The sequence below is a fragment of the Canis aureus genome, chromosome 25 (genome assembly GCF_053574225.1).
Source record: "Canis aureus isolate CA01 chromosome 25, VMU_Caureus_v.1.0, whole genome shotgun sequence".
NCBI lineage: Eukaryota > Metazoa > Chordata > Mammalia > Carnivora > Canidae > Canis > Canis aureus.
In genome coordinates, this window is record NC_135635.1 from 27,036,342 (window position 1) to 27,056,112 (window position 19,771).

The 19,771-nt window shown below is 36.1% G+C and overlaps 1 protein-coding gene across 8 annotated transcripts in view; it reads left to right on the forward strand.

Moving 5' to 3' along the window:
- The first annotated feature begins 5,278 nt into the window (after window positions 1-5,278).
- The window catches only part of SLCO1A2 (solute carrier organic anion transporter family member 1A2), a 124,840-nt gene continuing 110,347 nt past the window's right edge, over window positions 5,279-19,771 (forward strand). For 6 of the 8 annotated variants that reach the window (XM_077870837.1, XM_077870832.1, XM_077870838.1 and 3 more), the window contains exon 1: window positions 5,279-5,487. The gene's annotated coding sequence lies outside the window, so the exon portion shown is untranslated. Of the gene's footprint in view, window positions 5,488-6,139; window positions 6,434-19,771 lie in introns of those variants that run through there. The other 2 variants (XM_077870834.1, XM_077870835.1) reach the window with 1 other exon arrangement.

A 19,771-nucleotide genomic window follows, 5' to 3' on the forward strand; every position in this document is an offset into this window, starting at 1 on the left:
ACAGTTCTCCCTTTTGCATAGGGAAAAAATCCAATTCTTTCCTCCTATCTTTCTCTTCTGTATATCTTTACTTTGACACCACTACCACATTCATACAGGGCACTTGACTTCTGACACTTGTGGTTACCAGATGTGTGTGAGGTTTTCCCCATATCAAGCAATTCTCTGAAACACTAGCTGGGTGTCCTACAATTGTACTTAATTCCAACACTATCTACTTAGAGAGAGAGTCAGATCTCACAAGGCCTCTATTCCAGAAGACTGCCCTCAACTTCAGATGCCAATTACAAATAGTACATCTCCCAGGTTACCCACGACTTCTATTCGATTTGGCTACAAATCACAGGTTCACATTATCCTTCCTCAGGTTTGATTAATTTGCTGGAGCAGCTCACAGAACTCAAGGAAACAGTTATATTTACCAGTTTGTTAAATATATGATAAAGAACAAAGATGAACAGCCAGGTGGGGATATACATATAGCAAGGTCCAAGAGGGTCTTAAGTTCAGGCCCTTCTGTCTCCATGAAGTTGTGGTATGTCACCCTTCTGGTACGGGGTTGTATTCTCCAAACTGGAAGCTCTCTGAACCCCATACTATTGGGATTGTATAGAGTCTTTCTTACATAAACATATTCAATATTTGAGTCCATTTCCAGCATCTCTCCTCAGATTGTAAGATGGGGGCGGGGGGAGAGTGAAACTGAAAATTCCAAGCTTTTAATCATAGTTTGGTCTTTCTGTGATCAGCCCACATGCAGGAGCCCTCCCAGGATCCCATCTAGAGTTCTCTCAATAGAATATCCAGGAACCCTGTGTCAGGGGTGGGGTCAAAAACAAATATTAGAACAAGATACCCTTAGTGCTCATATCACTTTAGAAATTAAAAGGGTTTGGGGAGCTCTGTACCAGGAACAAGAAGCAGGGACCAATACATATTTTCTGTAATCTCACAAATCCACATGTCCTCAAAGGCAAAGTGATAACTGTGGTAAATTTACCCAATGGAGTTTTATTTGGCAATAAAAATAAATAACTACAATGATATAATATCCACCAAAATAAATGAATCACAGCAATAGGTAAAAAATTTGAGTACCCTCAAATTACACACAGCCTGAAACTTTCTTTATGAAGTTTAAAACAATTAAATATATACATGTATGCATGGGTGCACACACACACTCTCTCTCTCTCCAGGAATATGCATAAATGCAAAGCTACATAAAAATGAAAGCAAAGAAATGATGAACGAAAGATTCACAATGAACACAAGATTCAGGTGGATGGTTACCTTGAGCTGTGTGAGACAGGAGGTGGGTTGAGGAAAATTAGACAGTTAGATGCAGTTTATTGATAAGGTCTAGGCTTTGCAAATAAAAGCATCCATGCATGGACAAAGATGGGAACAAGTAAACCAAGAAGTATGTATGATCAAACTAATTTTGTGTTCCTGAAGCCCCATAAAATATGTTTGTGTCTAAATTAAGGATTTCCTAAAAAGGTAACTTTCCACATTTTAAAAACAGAGTACAGAAAAAACATTATGAGAGATGCACGTCTCACTTTGAATTAGTGAGGTGTTTTTTTGTATTATTTTGAATAATTACTAATAGTGCAATTGCTGTATCATAAGATAGTTCTATTTTTAACTTTTTGAGGAATCTCTATGTTTTTCAGAGCGGTTTCATCAGTTTGCATTGCCAAAAACAGTGCAAGAGGGTTCTCCTTTCTCCATAACCTGGTCAACACCTGTTTTTTTTGTTTTTGTTTTTGTTTTTAACTGCTGATTTTAGCCGTTCTAACAGGTGTGAGGTTATATTTCATTGTGGTTTTGATTTATATTTCCCTGATGATAAATGATATTTAGTATCTTTTCATGTGTCTGTTGGCCATCTGTATATCTTCTTCAGAAAATGTCTATTCATGTATTCTGCCCTTTTTAAAATTGGATTATTTGGGCTTTGGGTGTTGAATTGTATAAGTCTTTTTAAATATATTTTGGATTCTAACACTTTATCAGAGAAGTCATTTGCAAATATCTCCTCCCATTCCTAAAACCTTTCAGTTTTATTGATTGTTTTCTTCACTGTGCAGAAAATTTTTATTTTGATGAATCCCCAATAGTTTATTTTTGCCTTTGTTTCCCTTACCTCAGGGAGACATATCTAATAAGTTGCTATGGTCCTGAATGGATAAAGAAGATATGGCATATACATGCAATGGAATATTACTTGGCCATAAGAAAGAATGAAGTCTTGCTATTTGCAATGATGCAGTTGGAGCTAGAGAGCATAATGTTAGTGAAGTAAGTCAGTGAGAGAAAGACAAATACCATGTGATTTCACTTATATGTGGAATTTAAAAAACAAAATAATCATAGAGGAAAAAAAGAAAGAGACAAACCAAAAAAAAACAAACAAACAAACAAAAAACAAAAGCAAAAAAGAAAAACAAAAGACTCTTAACTATAGAGAACAAACTGATGGTTACCAGAGGGGAGGTGGGTGGGAAGATGGGGTAAATACATGATGATGATTAAGGAGGGCACTTGTGATGAGCACTTGGTGTTGTATATAAGTGTTGAATCACTAAATTGTATACTTGAAACTAATATTACACTGTTGGTTAACTAACCGGAATTTAAATAAAACTTGAAAAAATAAATACTATAAATATATTTTTAAAAAGTTATGAGGGAACTCCCTAACAAGTGCTGAGAGGAAAGAATGTGTGTAATGGAGTGAAGGGAACACACATAGTTGTTTTAAGTTCAGAGAGAGGTAAGTCGGATATGCAGACTCGGAACGAAGCTTCTGAACCACACTACTCACTGATAAAACCACAATTCAAAGATTATGTGAGGAAAGGATGGTAGTGGGTCACTAGTCACACATAGACTCTTTCCAGCACTTCACATTGATGTCTGAATAGCCATAAGTCCCAATTTTTTTCTTTAATTTTTATTTATTTATGATAGTCACACAGAGAGAGAGAGAGGCAGAGACACAGGCAGAGAGAGAAGCAGGCTCCATGCAGGGAGCCCGACGTGGGACTCGATCCCGAGTCTCCAGGATCGGGCCCTGGGCCAAAGGCAGGCGCTAAACCGCTGCGCCACCCAGGGATCTCCGTAAGTCCCAATTTTTATCAGAACTTCAGCTGACATGACTTCACACTGATATTGCTACTACTAAAAGCATTATTCTATACTAGGGGTCAGCAAACTTTTTCTGTAAAGGATTAAATAGTAAAAATTTAGGTTTTGTAGGCTATAAGATCACTGTCACAACTATTCAAGTGCTTTTATTGACAGCAGCCAGAGACAAAATTTAAATGGTTGAGTGTGGCTGTGTTCCAATAAAACTTTGATTACAAAAGTAAATAGCAGGCCAGATTTAGCCCCAAAGCATAGTTTTCTGAACCCTCTTTAATCTTATCCACCCAATGGTTCGTCTGTATATTGTATGGTTTTAGAACGAGCATCAATACAGCATGCTTGCCAGTGTGGTGAGATGATATTTCGGCCAGAACTTAGGGTTTAATGAGTTATCACTCAATAGTTGCCACATCTTCCAATGCGGCAAGAAACTCAATCCTATGATCCAGACTATCAGAATCTTTATGGTGGAATTATTACCAAAGAACACTATATCCAGAGCTGCAAATTTGAGATGAGGACTTGAGGGAAGCAAACAGTAAAAGGAGTTTAAAGAAGGCTTCTGTTATTTTTGGATGCCTCTTCTTTGAATAAATATATTTTATTGAAAATGTTCAGTACTACATAACCATATTCTGCGTTGTACCTAAAGATCTGTGTGTGTGTTCCTTTGCACTTGGCTGGTGAGTCCACTGGAAAAGCTGTTCACTAAAGGTGTATCCCAGTCCCTTCTTTGCAGATAAAAATCCAGCCTGGTCAGTATCATGTCGAAGATCCTGGTTCTGTAAGTTGCCAAATAAAAGTCCCAGGCAGACAGGCATGTGGAGTCAGTAAAGCAGGCTACCCCCTTTTAGTGTGTGTGTGTGTGTGTAGTCTGTGTGTGTCTATGTGTGTGTGTGTGATTGGGGCAGGGCTTACAGACAAGATAGAACACAGTCACTCAAAAAGTGAGTTTGTTATTCACTTTAAAAATAAGAATTGAAAAAAATATGTTCAAAGATCCCCATGGCTATCTTAAAACAATTTCTGAATGGTTGGTAGAATAAAGCTTTCTTTTGTTTCTAAACAGCTTCAAACCTAGAAGTACACAGGAAATGAAATTATAAACAGAGTTGGTAGATTGGCCTCAGAAACACATCTCAGTTCTGAAAATATTAAGTCCCATCATAATCCTGCCTCTCTCCCAGCCCCTTAGAGTTTTTAAAATATATTTATTAAATAGGCCTAGTGAGGGGAAGAGATTCCCTCTTAATCTTATTATGTTGACTTGTTTATTGTCTTCCTATTATCAGAACAAAAACATCTATAAAGTAGAGATCTACACTTCTTACCAACCATGATAGTGTCTGTCATGAATAGGCATTTGGCAAATATTTGTTGAATGAAAGAAAGATAATCTCTGCTGTTATTTGATGTAGGTGCCATAATTACCCTTTAGCATGGGTTAAAAAACTGAAGCTAATGAGCATGTCCAAGACCACAACTCATAGCACTAGAGCTGGTTTAGCCAGTGCTTGTAAGCATCCCATAGCATTTGTAGCATATTAATCTAACCATCCTTTCATCTTTCATCCATTTTACCTGGATATGACCACCTGAACACATGACATAGCCCCTAATCTTTCACTCATCCAATCTGTGTAGCAAGTTACCAATAAAATAATTGGTAAACATTGATTTTCTCCCATCAGTCTACTGTTCAGAAATGGTGGTACCCTATAGAAGTGAACGTTCCTGTCCACAGCAGTGTTCCAAGTTTATTGCTTCCAAGCTTATTCTTATTTTGGCATCATCTTTTCTTAGGTTATCCAGTCACTCAGAAAATTAAACTAATGTTAACCATATTAGCCTTTTGTTTAATAAATGAGAAACCAGTAAGTAATTCCTTGACTTATGAAAGACTTGTTAAGGCACAAAAGAAAAATACTGAAGGCTTTGCAAGTTAAATACTTCTTAATTTACTACTTCCTCACTAACTGATTTTTTCTTTACTCTTTTAACACGATGTTATAGTCAGAGCCACAGACATGTAAGGGTTAACAGTTAAGAAAAAACAGCAAGGGAGGAGTCCCTGGTTCCAAGTGACTAATCTTTTCTATAACCTGTTTTACATAACCTTCAAAGCCAAAGAAACTTTATCAAAGGATTAAAACTTATATAAACAAAGATTCCTTTATTTATAACTGACTCTCTGCAGGACAAGAAGCTCCACTTACATTACACATGTGCAGAGATTTATACATATTGGTTACTCAGTGTGTAATTTTAAAAAAATCTGATGATCTTACAGTATAGAAGCAGCAGTGAATGAAGAGGATGGTGAATGATAAGGTAAAGGGAGTTCATTTATTTGGGTTGTTGTGAGTTTCAATTCAGTTATTTTTGCTTTTAAAAATGCAATGAAAATGTATTACTCAGAAATATGACTCCTTGGGTTTTCTAATTACTTTGTCTATAATTTCCTGGTACTGACAAAAATTCTGTGTAATGCTGGACTACGTAATTGTAATAATATTGCTTGTTCACACACACACACACACATGGATATATACTTTGATTTTTTTCAAATACGTAGTTACGAGTGGTTTAGACCATTTGAAATGAGTTAAAGTGATTCCAGATAGTATTTCTTTTCTCTTGCTTTGCCCATGGTCTTTTAGACTGCTCCTTGTTTATTTAATTCCTCCAAACCCATCTTTCTCATTCTGATCAAGCCCCATGTTCCTCTATTTCTCCCCTGAAATACTATATATGCATACACACACACACACACACCATTTATTGCTGTTTTCTTTCAAAGTTCAAAAATAAGAGGAGCACCTTGGTGGCTCAGTTGGTTAAGTATTCAACGCTTGGTTTCAGCTAAAGTCATGATCTTGCAATCATCAGATAAGCCCTGCATGGGCTCCCTTTACCCCTCCCCCACTGCTTGTGCAGGTTTGCTCAGAGGGCTTTATATTTGTCCTCTGCAGTTTGGTGGACACAGGGACTGGTGTCTGACTCATGCTAAAAAGTCTAGAAAGCAAAGCTGTGAGTGAAACCTCCTGCCAGGAGGTGGAAGGAAGCAAGAACTACATTTGAAAAGGAGCAATATCCAGTCAGTGGTGGGTCAACCATCACTAGTTTGGGTCAGTCTTCCACCTGGACTGATTGGATTATATGGAGCAGTGATGAGACCTCAGCAGAGAGGCTCAAAGTGGGTGATGCATGCAAAATTTTGAAGAACTTGTGTGTGACTGTCAGAGGAAGTGCATGTACCCTGCCGAGGACACTGCAGGTTAGTGATCATGAATGAAGGGGGAGCATATCCAAAGACCCATAGAAGGGCCAAGAGAGTCTGTTTTAAATAACTTTCAAGGCCATAGAAAGCAAGGATGACATTTCCTGCCCTGTTAACATCCCTCATATAAGTTTCAACTCTGGAGGACACAGAAACATACTTCTCCAACTGTGAAGGGAGGCCTGAAGTGGGGCTGAGGAAAGAGGCCAGGAGAAGCTGACCCAGAACATAGAGAAACCAGGATCTTTTTCCCAACCATAGAGCTTGGATATGTTGTAGTGGGAGGAAAAAAGCTGCAATTTAAATGAAGTTCAAATACCTTTTTGCAGGACTAATTTAACCAAAGGGCTTTTTTTTTTTCTTTTGAAATTCAACAGAAAGTAGAGCAACCTGTCTGTGATTCCATTTAATATCAGGAAAAGAACTGGCCCCATAAAGTAAATTTTATAGGAAGTGTAGGGAAAAGAGTAAGGCTTTTTCTCTGATATCAAAAATCCCACTTGTTCAAAGGGTCTGTACTGTGATCTATTTCTGTATGTAAATACTGTTCAGGAACACAAAGGTGAATTATTTCAACTTTAAAGTCTTTTTTCAACAACTTATCCTTTACAATAAACATGGGACTTCTTAGAAATCCACAGGATTTCTTAGGATTATATATTTGCCTTCCTTCAATCCTCCCTTTACTTCAATATACTGTGGCTGATTGTTCTACCTAAGTATTTTCTACACATATATAATGTTTTACCATTTAGTCTGAAGACTTCTTTATGAATCATGGTAATAGATTTAGATTTAAAAGCATGTCATCTATGTCAGGATAGAGGTGGGTTAGGACAGTCAAAGCAAGTGAATCAAATTTGAGCTACTTTATAAAGAGAGATTTTTAAGTAGAATTTATTATTATTATTATTATTGAATTTATTTTTCATAATAATGATGTTAATTTCAATAATTTATATAGTATTTTAAATCTTCAAAATAGCCATTTATTTCTCAAAAGACAAGATATAAATAAGATTACATGTCCTATTGAAATGAGGACAGAAAGTAGAAAATGTCTTAAGAGTTACTTAACACAGGGATGCCTGGCATAGCTTAGTCAGAAGAGCATGGGACTCTTGATTTCAGGATCATGAGTTTGAGCCACATGTTGGGTGTAGAGATTACTTAAAGAAAAAAAAAAGAATTACTTAATATAGCTAGTTAGAGGGAGAACAAGGATAAGATGAAGTTCAAGCTCGTCGACTTTTTAATTATTTTGGCTAGCAATGAGACAGCAGGAATTACCAATTATTGAAGCTTTTGTCAGGTTTTCTCATAGGTATTTTACGTCATTTATCATTTTTCATTACATGCCTGTGGATGTCTAATCTTTTTAGGATCCAGCAAAAAGATTTAGAAATCTCCAATTTGAGTCAATTCTAGAAATCCTGACAAGATCCTTAATCCCTCATGGTCCCTTGGTAGTCCCGAAAAAAACAGAGGTATTTGGGCTCCCTGGGCTCGAAAGTTAGAATTAGGGATGCCTGGGTGGCTCAGCGGTTGAGCTGCTGCCTTCAGCTCAGGGTATGATCCTGCGGTCCTGGGATAGAGTCCTGCATCAGGCTTTGCTGCTTCTCCCTCTGCCTGTGTGTGTGTGTGTGTGTGTGTGTGTGTGTGTATCTCATAAATAAATTAAATAAATAAATAAATAAATAAATAAATAAAATCTTTTAAAAAATTTAGAATTAATTCATATGTGGCAGCAGGAGCCTGGGTGTTTCAAATGTCATCTAAATATATGCTGTAAACTGTATTGTGTTGCTAATGCAGGAAAAGCACGAGAGAATGTAGATTGGGTTTGACATTGGTTTGGTTCACTAAGATTTTTGTATTACAAATCAGAAATCTTTCTGGTGGTAATAATCTGTGATTTAATTTACTTTAGGAAAATATAATATGGTGATCCAGTGAAATTGTGTAATTTTATTTGCATTCTCAAATGGAAAAACAGCCACTGAGCTAGGACTATGAAAAACCCACTAGAGGCACCTCATTTTGAAGGCATCCTGGTTTCTTTTCCTATTCATCTTCTTTTATTTGGATGTGATTTTTTTTCTTCATCTGCTAGTGACACTTATATCATTTGCGGTTTATGCACTCCTATTCTCTATGCTGTGAAATTTGGTGTTAAAATCCATGGTAAATGGGGCTAATTGGTAGTACTACTTAATATTTTAATATCTAAAGTTGATATGAACTACAATGTCAGAAATATACATTTGAGCAGTGAATATGTTTTTGATTTTGCTATATCATCTTTTGCCTTTACCTGAGAGAATAAATTGCTTATATACAGAAGGAAAGGGCAGAAAATAGACTATTCCACATTTCTGTTTCCCATTTGGGGCACTGATCATTTGCTAACCCTGTCTGTACAAATGGATCTTAACTTATTAATAATCTCATTTGCATCTGGAACTCGTGGATACACTTGAGTATATTTATATAGATTAAATTATTTTAAAATATTTATTTATTTATTTATTTATTTATTTATTTATTTATTTGAGAGAGAGAAAGAACAGGAGCAGGGTGGAGAGGAGCAGAGGGAGAGAGAATTCTCAAGTAGACTCCCTGCTGAGCATGGAACCTGATCTAGAGCTCAATCTCATGACCCTGAGATCATGACCGGAGCTGAAATCAAGAGTCAGATGTTTAACTGGCTGAGTCACCCAGGTGCCCCAAAAGTGGCTAATTAAGTTGTAAATATGCATTCCTAGAACAGGCTGAAAAGAAAGGTGTATAGGTGATAGTTAATACTTAAGCAAAGTTCCCAATATAAACTTATAGTAAAGGGGATCCCTGGGTGGCTCAGTGGTTTAATGCCTGCCTTTGGCCCAGGGCATGATTCTGGAGGCCTGGGATTGAGTCCCACATTGGGCTCTCTGCATGGAGCCTGCTTCTCCCTCTGCCTGTGTCTCTCCCTCTTTCTCTTCCTCTCCCTCTCTCTCTCTCTCTCTGTGTCTCTCATGAAAACAAAACAAAACAAAAAAACAAAAACAAAAAAAACTTGTAGTAAAATGTAATTGTATGGTTGAGCTATTTTTAAGATATGTAAACATTATATCCTGATGCTTTCCTGTATTATAGATGGAAAAAAATTTACTTCAGATTACTGGTCACAGTGACCAAGCTCATTTTTGGTGGTAAAGCAACACAGTATCCATTGTAGGTGATTCAGTTCCTAAACTCAAATATACCAAAAGAGCAGCACATACTAGAGATATGTGAGACTTAGGATAGTGAAGAGCCTCAGCACATTATGTCTCAAAATAGACACATTTAAGCTTTCATTAGATTGTTATATAAAGTTATTCAGAATCAAGGTGCAGCCAAATGTGAAAGTAGAGAGGTTGTTTAAATTCTTAATACCTCATGCTCTGGTCAAAGCTGCACCCTAGAACTGAGTTAATAATAATTACAGGAGCACCTAGGTGGTTCAGTCAGTTAATCCTCTAACCTTGACTCAGGTCATTATCTCAGGGTACTAGTATCAAGCCTCATGCCTGGCTCCATGCTCAGTAGGGAGTCTGCTTGAGATTCTCCCCCTCCCCCCTCTCCCTCCCTACCCCTCCCCTCACTCATGCTCACTCTTTCAAATAAATATAGTCTTAAAAAAATAAAAGTTGCTAAATGTAGTATAGCCAAGTATAATTGCATAATAAATGCTTTTCATGCATTATCTCTATCCTTTTATCTCTGCAGAATAGATATTATATTTTGCATATGTAAATGAGGAAATTAAGGCCAAAAGAAATTAAGAAATGTTTATAAAGTTTTGAAAAAGAGCTAGATCCTAACAAAAGTTAGCCTGATTCTAAAACCCATCCTTTGGGACGCCTGGGTGGCTCAGTGGGTGAGCGTCTGCCTTTGGCTCAGGTCATGATCCTGGGGTCCTGGGATCGAGTCCCACATCGGGCTCCCTTCATGGAGCCTGCTTCTCCCTCTGCCTGTGTCTCTGCCTCTCTCTGTGTGTCTCTCATGAATAAATAAATAAAATCTTTTAAAAAATAAAAATAAATAAAAATAAAGCCCATCCTTCCCATTACACCAGCAGCCTTACTATAGTAGCTTCCAGTATCCTGTTGATTTTTTGCTCTTCACCATGACAACAGGACATCCTCAAATTCTTTGATTTTACTTTTCTATTATGGAAGTTGAGCACACTTAAACAATATCTCCTGGGTATAGACAGATACTAATTATAAGCTTAAATTCAAGGAAAGCTCCAGAAATTGACTTTGAATGTCAAGATACTCAAAGACTGTAGCTCTGTTTGAGAGTCTTTTTCCAGTTCCATTTCTGTAGGTGGAGGACTCTGAACAAAAGTGTTCCTAAGGATCCAATACTGTCTCAGGAAGCCCGAGGAAGTTTCAGAGAAACAAATGGTTTCCATAGTCCCCTTGTTTTCCCTGTTTTGTCTTGCCGGCCTTCTGTACCCTACTGACCCAGGCTACATTTAGAACTTTATAACCGGGGATCCTTGGGTGGCTTTGTGGTTTTTTTTGTTGTTGTTGTTGTTTTGTTTTTGTTTTTTTAATGATAGTCACAGAGAGAGAGAGAGAGGCAGAGACATAGGCAGAGGGAGAAGCAGGCTCCATGCACCGAGAGCCCGATGTGGGATTCGATCCCGGGTCTCCAGGATCGCGCCCTGGGCCAAAGGCAGGCGCTAAACCGCTGCGCCACCCAGGGATCCCCGGTTTGGTGGTTTAGCGCCTGCCTTCAGCCAGGGCATGATACTAGAGTCGCAGGATCAAGTCCCGTATCCGGTTCCCTGCATGGAGCCTGCTTCTCGCACTGCCTGTGTCTCTGCCTCTCTTTCCATGTGTCTCTTATGAATGAATTAAGTTAAATTAAATTAATTAAATTAAATTAAATTAAATTAAATTAAATTAAATTAAATTTAAAAAAATCTTTGTAACCAGGGTAGAACTGGTGCTTTCAACAATGATCATGCCTAACTGTGTGCAACAAATGGTTACAAATGAAGGTAGGCTCCAAAGCCTGATCTGAGAAACTATAAGGTAACCAGGACCTTTTATGTCTTTTCCCCCTGCCCTTCTCCTTTCTCTTCCTTGCAGCTGGAGTCCTACCCCCACCCACCCACCTCTTTTCTTGTCTTCAGGTACCTATTCCATTCTCCAAGGGTTTGTTCTTAGGTAGCTGTTAACATACTTCAACCAGGGTATTAGTTGATAGTAAAGATTTCCCCATCAAGAGTGAATTGTCTTTTACTGAAGGACTTTTGAACTAAAAACACTTAAAAGGAAAATTATAGATTTCAAATCATAGAAAGTTATGGGGGTTAATTTGGATTGGAGTTTTGTTCAAGCAAGACTTGTTGGCTTATTCAGATCACTCATATTTCTGGAAGTGGAGGCATATATTTAATAAAATAAAGTCAATTATTGTAAACAATTTTATCACAACTATATGTGTGTAGGGCCACAGGATCCTAGCCTTCAGGTGAGTTCACACTAAGTATTTCAGCATGTCAGTTACATAGGCCCCATGTTTACATGTTTAAAGGATAATTAAAAGGAAGATGAAAAGATTTTTTTTTAAGTCTACAGTTTTTTGATAAAATTACTTTTCTTACATGTTACAGTTACATGTTTAAAGGATAATTAAAAGGAAGATGAAAATATTTTTTTAAGTCTACAGTTTTTTGATAAAATTACTTTTCTTTTTTATAATGCTTATCCTTGATTTCAGTTTTAAAAGTATTAAATTTATTAATATATAGTTTGTTATATATGTAGTAATATTTCTGGCCACTTAAATTCCATCCTTTAAAAATTTTAGAATTTGCTCTTATTCTTCTAATCTATTTCCAACCCAGGTAAACTCAACCAGATTTGCTTTTTCTACAATATCTATGATTTCCTTGTAAGGATTTGTGTGCCACTTCTTACTGATCATGACCTTGGTTCTACCTAACTAAAGGAATGTTTTTTACAGCAAAGAGGGTGGACTTTTAGAACCTACATCTTTTATGGCTTTGTAAAATTTTGTAATTCTAGACATGCTGTGCAGGACAAGTGCCTTTGCATCATTGGTTATTGGAGCAGGAAAAGTGTCTTGTGATACAAATCCTATTTAGGATTTGAGTAGATTATTGTCTTTATTCTATTTCCCTTTTGTCTCCTTGAACACTTCTCCTTATTGTTTTGAGCCCACTTTTGTTACCTACCTTTATCTTTTTTCTCTCTCTCTCCCCTTTTTTCTTTTTAAATCTTTTTTGTTTGCTATCAATAACAAAAGCACTTACTTTAATACCATATTGTTCCTTTCTTTGTGTATAGTTACCATGGCTATAATAGCTATCATTCACTGATTGAACACCCAAGATGGGTGAGGTACCTTGCATATTTTATTCCTACTTTTTAATAAAACCCTACAATTATTATCACCTGTTTACAAAAGGTGTAAATTTTCATATTCTATCAAATTTATCACACATATCATAAATTTATATTATTTTTGCTCATTCATTTGTTCATTTTTCAGAGTATGTTTGTTTAAACAATATATATTGAGTGCCTGCTATATTTGAGTAATGGGCTTAAATACTATTGGGATTACAGAGATGACTCATACTTCCTTGCTCCCAGGTAGTTTACAGGCTACATGAAGCAATAACACTTGTGCATATATAACCGAAGTACAAGATAGAAACTATGAACATGATCACAATGTTATCAAAATTCCGACTAGTAAAGTATTATCAAATACCAAAGTGAGCTGAATAAAAATTTATTGAGTGATTGAGTAAATGTTTGAATAAACTGATATTAGAGGAGTAATACAAATAAGAGCTATGTAAATCCAGAGAAGAGCTAAAAGAATCATGAGAGATTCCCTGGAAAATGTGGTATTTGAGAAGAACCTGGAGGTAGATTCCTAGAGGATGAAGGGAGAATACTGCAAGATAAGCAAATCATATGACCACAGTTGTGGAGCATAATGTGTGAAGTACATTGAAGTTAACATACAAGAGAAGTGCTATAGCAATGCAGATAAAAATGAGTTCTGAACTCTCATGGAAAAGACTTGAATGGAATAATTCCAAAACGAGGGCCCATTCACTCAGCTGAGTTTTTGTTAAACCACAAGAGAAAATTTTCTTAGTTGTATACAGAACAAAGAAATAAAAGTCTCAATAGAAAACTCAATATGAAAATGCAAGTTGAATTTGGTGAAGGATAGGAATCAAGATAAGTTACAAGGAATCTTTCAGTATGAGAAATATTCAATAAGTATATTCAATTTTTCAAACTTTCAGTTGAAACTATTAAAGAACAAAAAAAAAACAAGGCAAAACTATCTCATACTGAGTAAAGATTGTTATTCTCAACATCAAACAAGTTGTTCATATTTTGAGAAGATATTTTTGTCCCATTATTCTTTTGCCTGACCTGTTTATCCAGTTCCAAGACAAGCTAATTTGGCAGGGTTCTACATAAAATAAACCACAGGACATAGTGGAAGTAGAATAAAAATATTTTTCTTTGAACATGATGTAGAGAAATTGTCTGGACTTTGATAAACCTGAGTTCCACTATTGGAATGATTATATTAACTGTGTGATCTTGGACAAGTTTTCTTTTAAAGATATAATCCCTGTATTTTGAAATATGCAATTGTTTTAAGACAGTAAGGAAATCCCTATCATTATTCTCTACTTTTGCAGAATGAAATTTTTATGTCAGCTCATTGTTTTGCTCCTTAGTTCTTATCAGTAAATGGTTTAAAATACCAGCCTCATAGAGTTTTGTGAAAATCAGCAATAACATATACATAAAATGTACATATGTATATAAAGTGTATGTAGACAGTACTTTAAAAATAGAGTCTTTTTTCTCCTAATTCCGTCTGGTCAGAATTTTGGTTTCTTCAAAATTTTTGTGATTTAGTCTATTAAGCTATGAAAGGAAAATGAAAGATTTTACAAATTAAGAAATTAGGGAAAATTGAGGTTGGGGGAAGCAGTATACCATAGTGGCTAAGGGCACAGCTCTTGAACCCGTAACCCCCCAAACTAGGATGCAAATTCCATGCAGATAGAGGTTCTGTCTGTCTGGATTATTGATGCATCCCATGCACTTTGAAGAGTGCCTGGAATATAATAGGTGCTCAGCAAACATGAGGAATGGTGAATATTTAGGGTAATATCTTGGCTCTGCCATGGGAGTTGTATTATACTTGGTACAAACTGAAGCAGAAGAAAGTGAAATGACCCTCAAGGTCAAACAGCCTCAGTTTTTTCATTTGCAAAAGAGGGATAAAAATTATACTTTTTATTGGACATTATTGACATATATTATTTCAGATGTACACTATAATGATGAATATATGTATATACTGAAAATGATAACCACAATATGTCTAGTTGATAGCTATCACCCACACTTGGTCACGAATGTTTTTTCCTATGATAAGAACTTTTAGGGGATCCCTGGGTGGCTCAGCAGTTTGGCGCCTGCCTTCCCCCCAGGGCATAATCCTGGAGTCCCAGGATCAAATCCCACATTAGGCTCCCTTCATGGAGCCTGCTTCTCCCTCTGCCTGTGTCTCTGCCTCTCTCTCTGTGTGTGTCTCTCAAGAATAAATAAAATCTTTAAAAAACAAACAAAAAGAACTTTTAAGATCTACTCTCTTAGCACCTTTCAAACATACAAAACAGTATTCTTAACTATAGTCACCATATGGTACAAAAAATCTCCAGAAGTTATCTACTTTACAACTGGAAATAACAGTATTTATTTAATAGGATTTATGAGGATTAAATCAGATAATACACCTGAATAAACTTAAAATAGTATCTGGTACATACTGAGCATGCCATAAATGGAGCTCTAAATTGGAAGACAACGAGTGCTTAGCAATTAATGGGTACCAATTAAATTGTACTGAGCACAAGCTGAGATGGATAAACAGATATGCATATTCAGATATAGAATAGAGTAAAAGCATGTTATACGCTTCCTCAAGCACCATCCTTAGCTCTACAGTGGGCAGGTACCTCCCCCTTTCAAAGTGTAGCCCAATTCATTCTGCTGTGGAAAGCTTGCTTTTGTGGGAAATGCTTTATTATTTTTTAAAGATTTTATTTATTTATTCATGATAGACACACACACAGAGGCAGAGACACAGGCAAAGGGAGAAGCAGGCTCCATGCAGGGACCCTGATGTGGGACTCGATCCCGGGACTCCAGGATCACACCCTGGGCATGAAGGCAGGCGCTAAACCACTGAGCCACCCAGGGATCCAAAGAAATGCTTTAGAGGGAGAGAGGAGAATTCTTCTCCAAAGGGAAAGGGAGACAACCAGCATTTATTGTAGGACAGATTTATAGTCAAAATCTTAACTATTTTCATCAATGACTTTTCATCTTCATAGTCAATCTCTGAATTAATTATTATTCTTTTCACGTCACATATGAAGAGAGGTTCAGAGTAACTTAATCATGGTCACCCAAGTCTAAATGACTCTAGTCTGGATAGCTTTCCTATTGTAAGGTACACAGGAGGACATACATTGATCAGCTCTCCCTTAGTCATTCCAAAGAGTGTTGCTCTGGAACAAATGTAAATCTCCCATCTTCATCTCCATGGTGACCAGAAGCAAAATGGTAGTTCCCTCCTCTGAGAAAGACAAGGCCTTCCTATGCCCTGTGGTAAGAGGAATGTGTATTCTTAACTTTTCTGAGACCTACACAAAAGACCTACATTTTCATGTCAATAATGATACATCAAAATTCAGATATCTGGTCTATACTCTAGTTTATTTTTTCACTTCATAAGCATTTCTACACTATCATTGTGAAGAAATATCAAGTCCAAAATCACCAGGGATGCTACTGATATTTCCTATGTAACTAAGAAAAAGTGAAGAATTTGACAGCAATTTTTAAAAAATCTGCCATTACTTACCCAACATAGGTGTATTTCTCACCATTTGTAGATGACCAAGAGACCTTGGAAACATCATGGACTTTTCCACTGGAACTTGTTACTCAGTGATTTCTTTAGCAATAGAAACGTGATACTGTATTATATAGCTTTCTTTCCTAGGTATATAAGCCCATTTAAATAATTATCACATAAACAGTATTTTGCAGATGTCCAAAAGCATAAATTGGCTTTTTCCCAAAACTGTACTATGGAGTTTTAATACTATATTTGCCTTTTTAGATTATTTCAATTACTTTAACTAAAGAGAATACCTGATCCCACCCATCACAAAAAGCTTGTGATCTACCTTGTGATCTGTAAAGCATGTATTTGTATTCTTATTGTTACAGGATCTTCTTATGGAATCCTAACTGAAAGTGTTTAGGTATTAGAGCATGGCAGTCACTATGCAGAAAAGGTCTCTGAATCCCCAGAAGAAAAATATTAGCTGTAATAGAAGTAACTGCCATGGTATGATTTAGTTTTTTTTTTTTTTTTATTTAGTTTTTAATCATTGAGAGTTGCCCTAATCCCCGACAATATAAAGTGTGATGGTTAATACCCTTAAGTATATTAATTATAGGCCAAATGAATGATATAGCTATTTTACTAATTTATGTGTTGACTCATCCACAAAAACTTGGCTGTTAATATGTAAAGTTTTAGTTTCTGTTTGGCTTCTAAATTGATAAATCTTAGCACAAATATTTAATCCATTTCTCCCTGATTGACTAAATTATCAAGGAATGTCTGAGCATCAGGGATGGATTTCCAATATGCTTAGTGTCTTAATTTCTTCTGTTGGAAATGCTATAAGACTATGACTCACTGTGTTCCTTGGTATCTCATTATGCACTCTCAATAAATGTTTCAAAGTAGAAACGTTTCAGCTACAATAAATATTTTCCAAATAACATAGGTTAAAGAGACAAATGAATAGAAATGACCAATCTACACTATGTTCTGACAAAAGTAATAAAAAATTAAATAATTTTCAAAGTTTAAGCAATAGGCCAAAATTTAAATTTTATGAAATTTGTTTATAAATTCAATGTATAGCCTAAATGAATAGTAATGGGAAAGGTAAAGATGCTAGCATATTTCATCATTTTTCAAATGAAAGGGCATTTTTCTTACAAAGAGTTGTGAAATATGACTATTTGCTTCTGTCTCACTCCACTAGGAAGCCCATTTACTCTGGAAGTTACTTAATCCCACTTAATATGGAAATTTAGGATTGTATTTCAATTATTATTTTATGGAATTTAAATATTTAATTGTGTTATACTATGTTTATCTTATTGGGTGATGGAATTAACTTCCTAAAGGTTTAGTAACTCAAGGCAAGAAAACCATAATTAATATGTTCTGGCATATGTAAATTACATTCCATACCAAAAGATGTTGGTGGTAAATGTCAAGTCATTTTCCGAAGACAAAAACTGTTAAGCTCTATGCCAGTACAGTATCAAGGACAGAAAATGGAAACTACTCAAGTAGCTTACTTTTCTCCAGAATGTGTAAATAGGCTTAAGCTCCTTAGTTATAAAAAGAATATTTGTGGAATGGAGAATAATTAAGTCTGAGTTTCTGCCCTTAGGAACATAGCAGTGTGGGAGAAAAATGTGTCAGTCACACAAATAATACAGAAACAACATAGCAATGCGGTATTTTTAACACAAAGTAGCAATAATATAATTACTCAAATTACATATTTCTTTTGAATCTAAAAGATATCCTCAAGGTGTGGTAACAGCTCAGTGGGTGGAGAAGTCATATTCAAGAAGGGAATGATGATAGATCTTGCCTTTGTCATTAAAAGATTTAAAAAGGTTGCACTAGGGACAGTTGTTCAGCTAGAGGGAATGGAAGGAAAAGATAGAGACTGGAAAAGAAGAGGACACGTGATGATAGAACAGAAACAACTAAAACAACCAAAGAATTTAGCAGGGAATAAATGTATAAAGTGAGATGATGTCCAATAAAGCTGGAAAAGATTAGGATTAATTTATAGTGGGACTTGAATGTTAGGATAAAGAATTTGATGAATTTTAGGTTAAGAATAAGTCTTTTAAAAATTCTGTGTAGAAGACTGATGTAGTAAGAAACATGCATTAGGAAACTACAGTAGGTTACTGTAGGGTTCTGGCTTACAATAGACTGGAGTTACACTGGTTGCAACAGAAGAAGAAGGAAGAAACATACCTAATAGCAAAGACGCTTTCAAGTACATGTGTCTTGGTAACTGACTTGAGCATGTGGAATGTGGAATTTGAGCAGCTGGTGATAATTCCAAGATACCAAGACTGAACTATAGTGGGAGCATAGTATGCTATTATTAAATTCAGTGGAGTTGACAAGAGAAGCAGCTTTGTTAGGGTGACAGTCTGACTTTGGTTATTATATTATGGTAGGTTGTAGAGAAGAGTCACAAAAGCTTATTTCTTGATCCTACTCCATGTCCAAGACAGATTAGTAGGAATGTTCACCATGAAGTCACTCAGGGCTCCAGCCTGATAAGAGGCCTCCTCATCAGGAAGTGCTGCAGCGAAAGAAAGAGAAAGATAGTCTTTTCACCTAGTAGACCACCCTGAAAATGACACACATCACTTCTGCTAATATTTCACTTGCCAGAATCAGCCACATGGCCTCACCTGAATGCAAAAGGGCTAAGACTACAATCTCTTATATTCTCAAGAAAGAGGATATTGGTGAGCACTAATAATGCCTCCTGCAAATGCATTGAGTGGAAAATGAATCTTTCCATAGCTTTGAGTAGTCTGTGTGTGAAAAGGAAAATAATTGGTAGAAAAAGAATAATTTCCCCTACTTTATATAGAAAGCCTGTTTTGTACTCAAAGGAGATTTGGACTCACGGGCTTTTCTACTCTTGACCAAAAGGTATTCTGCATAATATTGCTAGGTAATGATATTCAGGCTTCAGAGAAGTGAGAGGCTCATTGCATAATGTTCTCTAAACGTGCTCAAGAGAATTTCCAGTTTTAAACGTAGCATTACTAAATAAATTCTATGTCTGACTCTGTATCGCAACATGGAAGATAGAGGAATCATTTGTATTTTTAGTTGTCTAGTGAAATATCATTTGTGGCATGCATATTAGTATTTGGAGGATTAACCCACTTCTAGATTATTCAAGAGTACCTGTGAATTCAGGTATCATAGACATAATGAGAAAAATTGGGACAAACATAAACATCAAAACTTACTGTTGATATCTCCAATTACATCAATTGAATTTTACTCATTATTTTCACAATTATAAAAAATCTGGAAAAGTATTTGGTAAGCCTCATGCAATAAAGCATTCCCAAC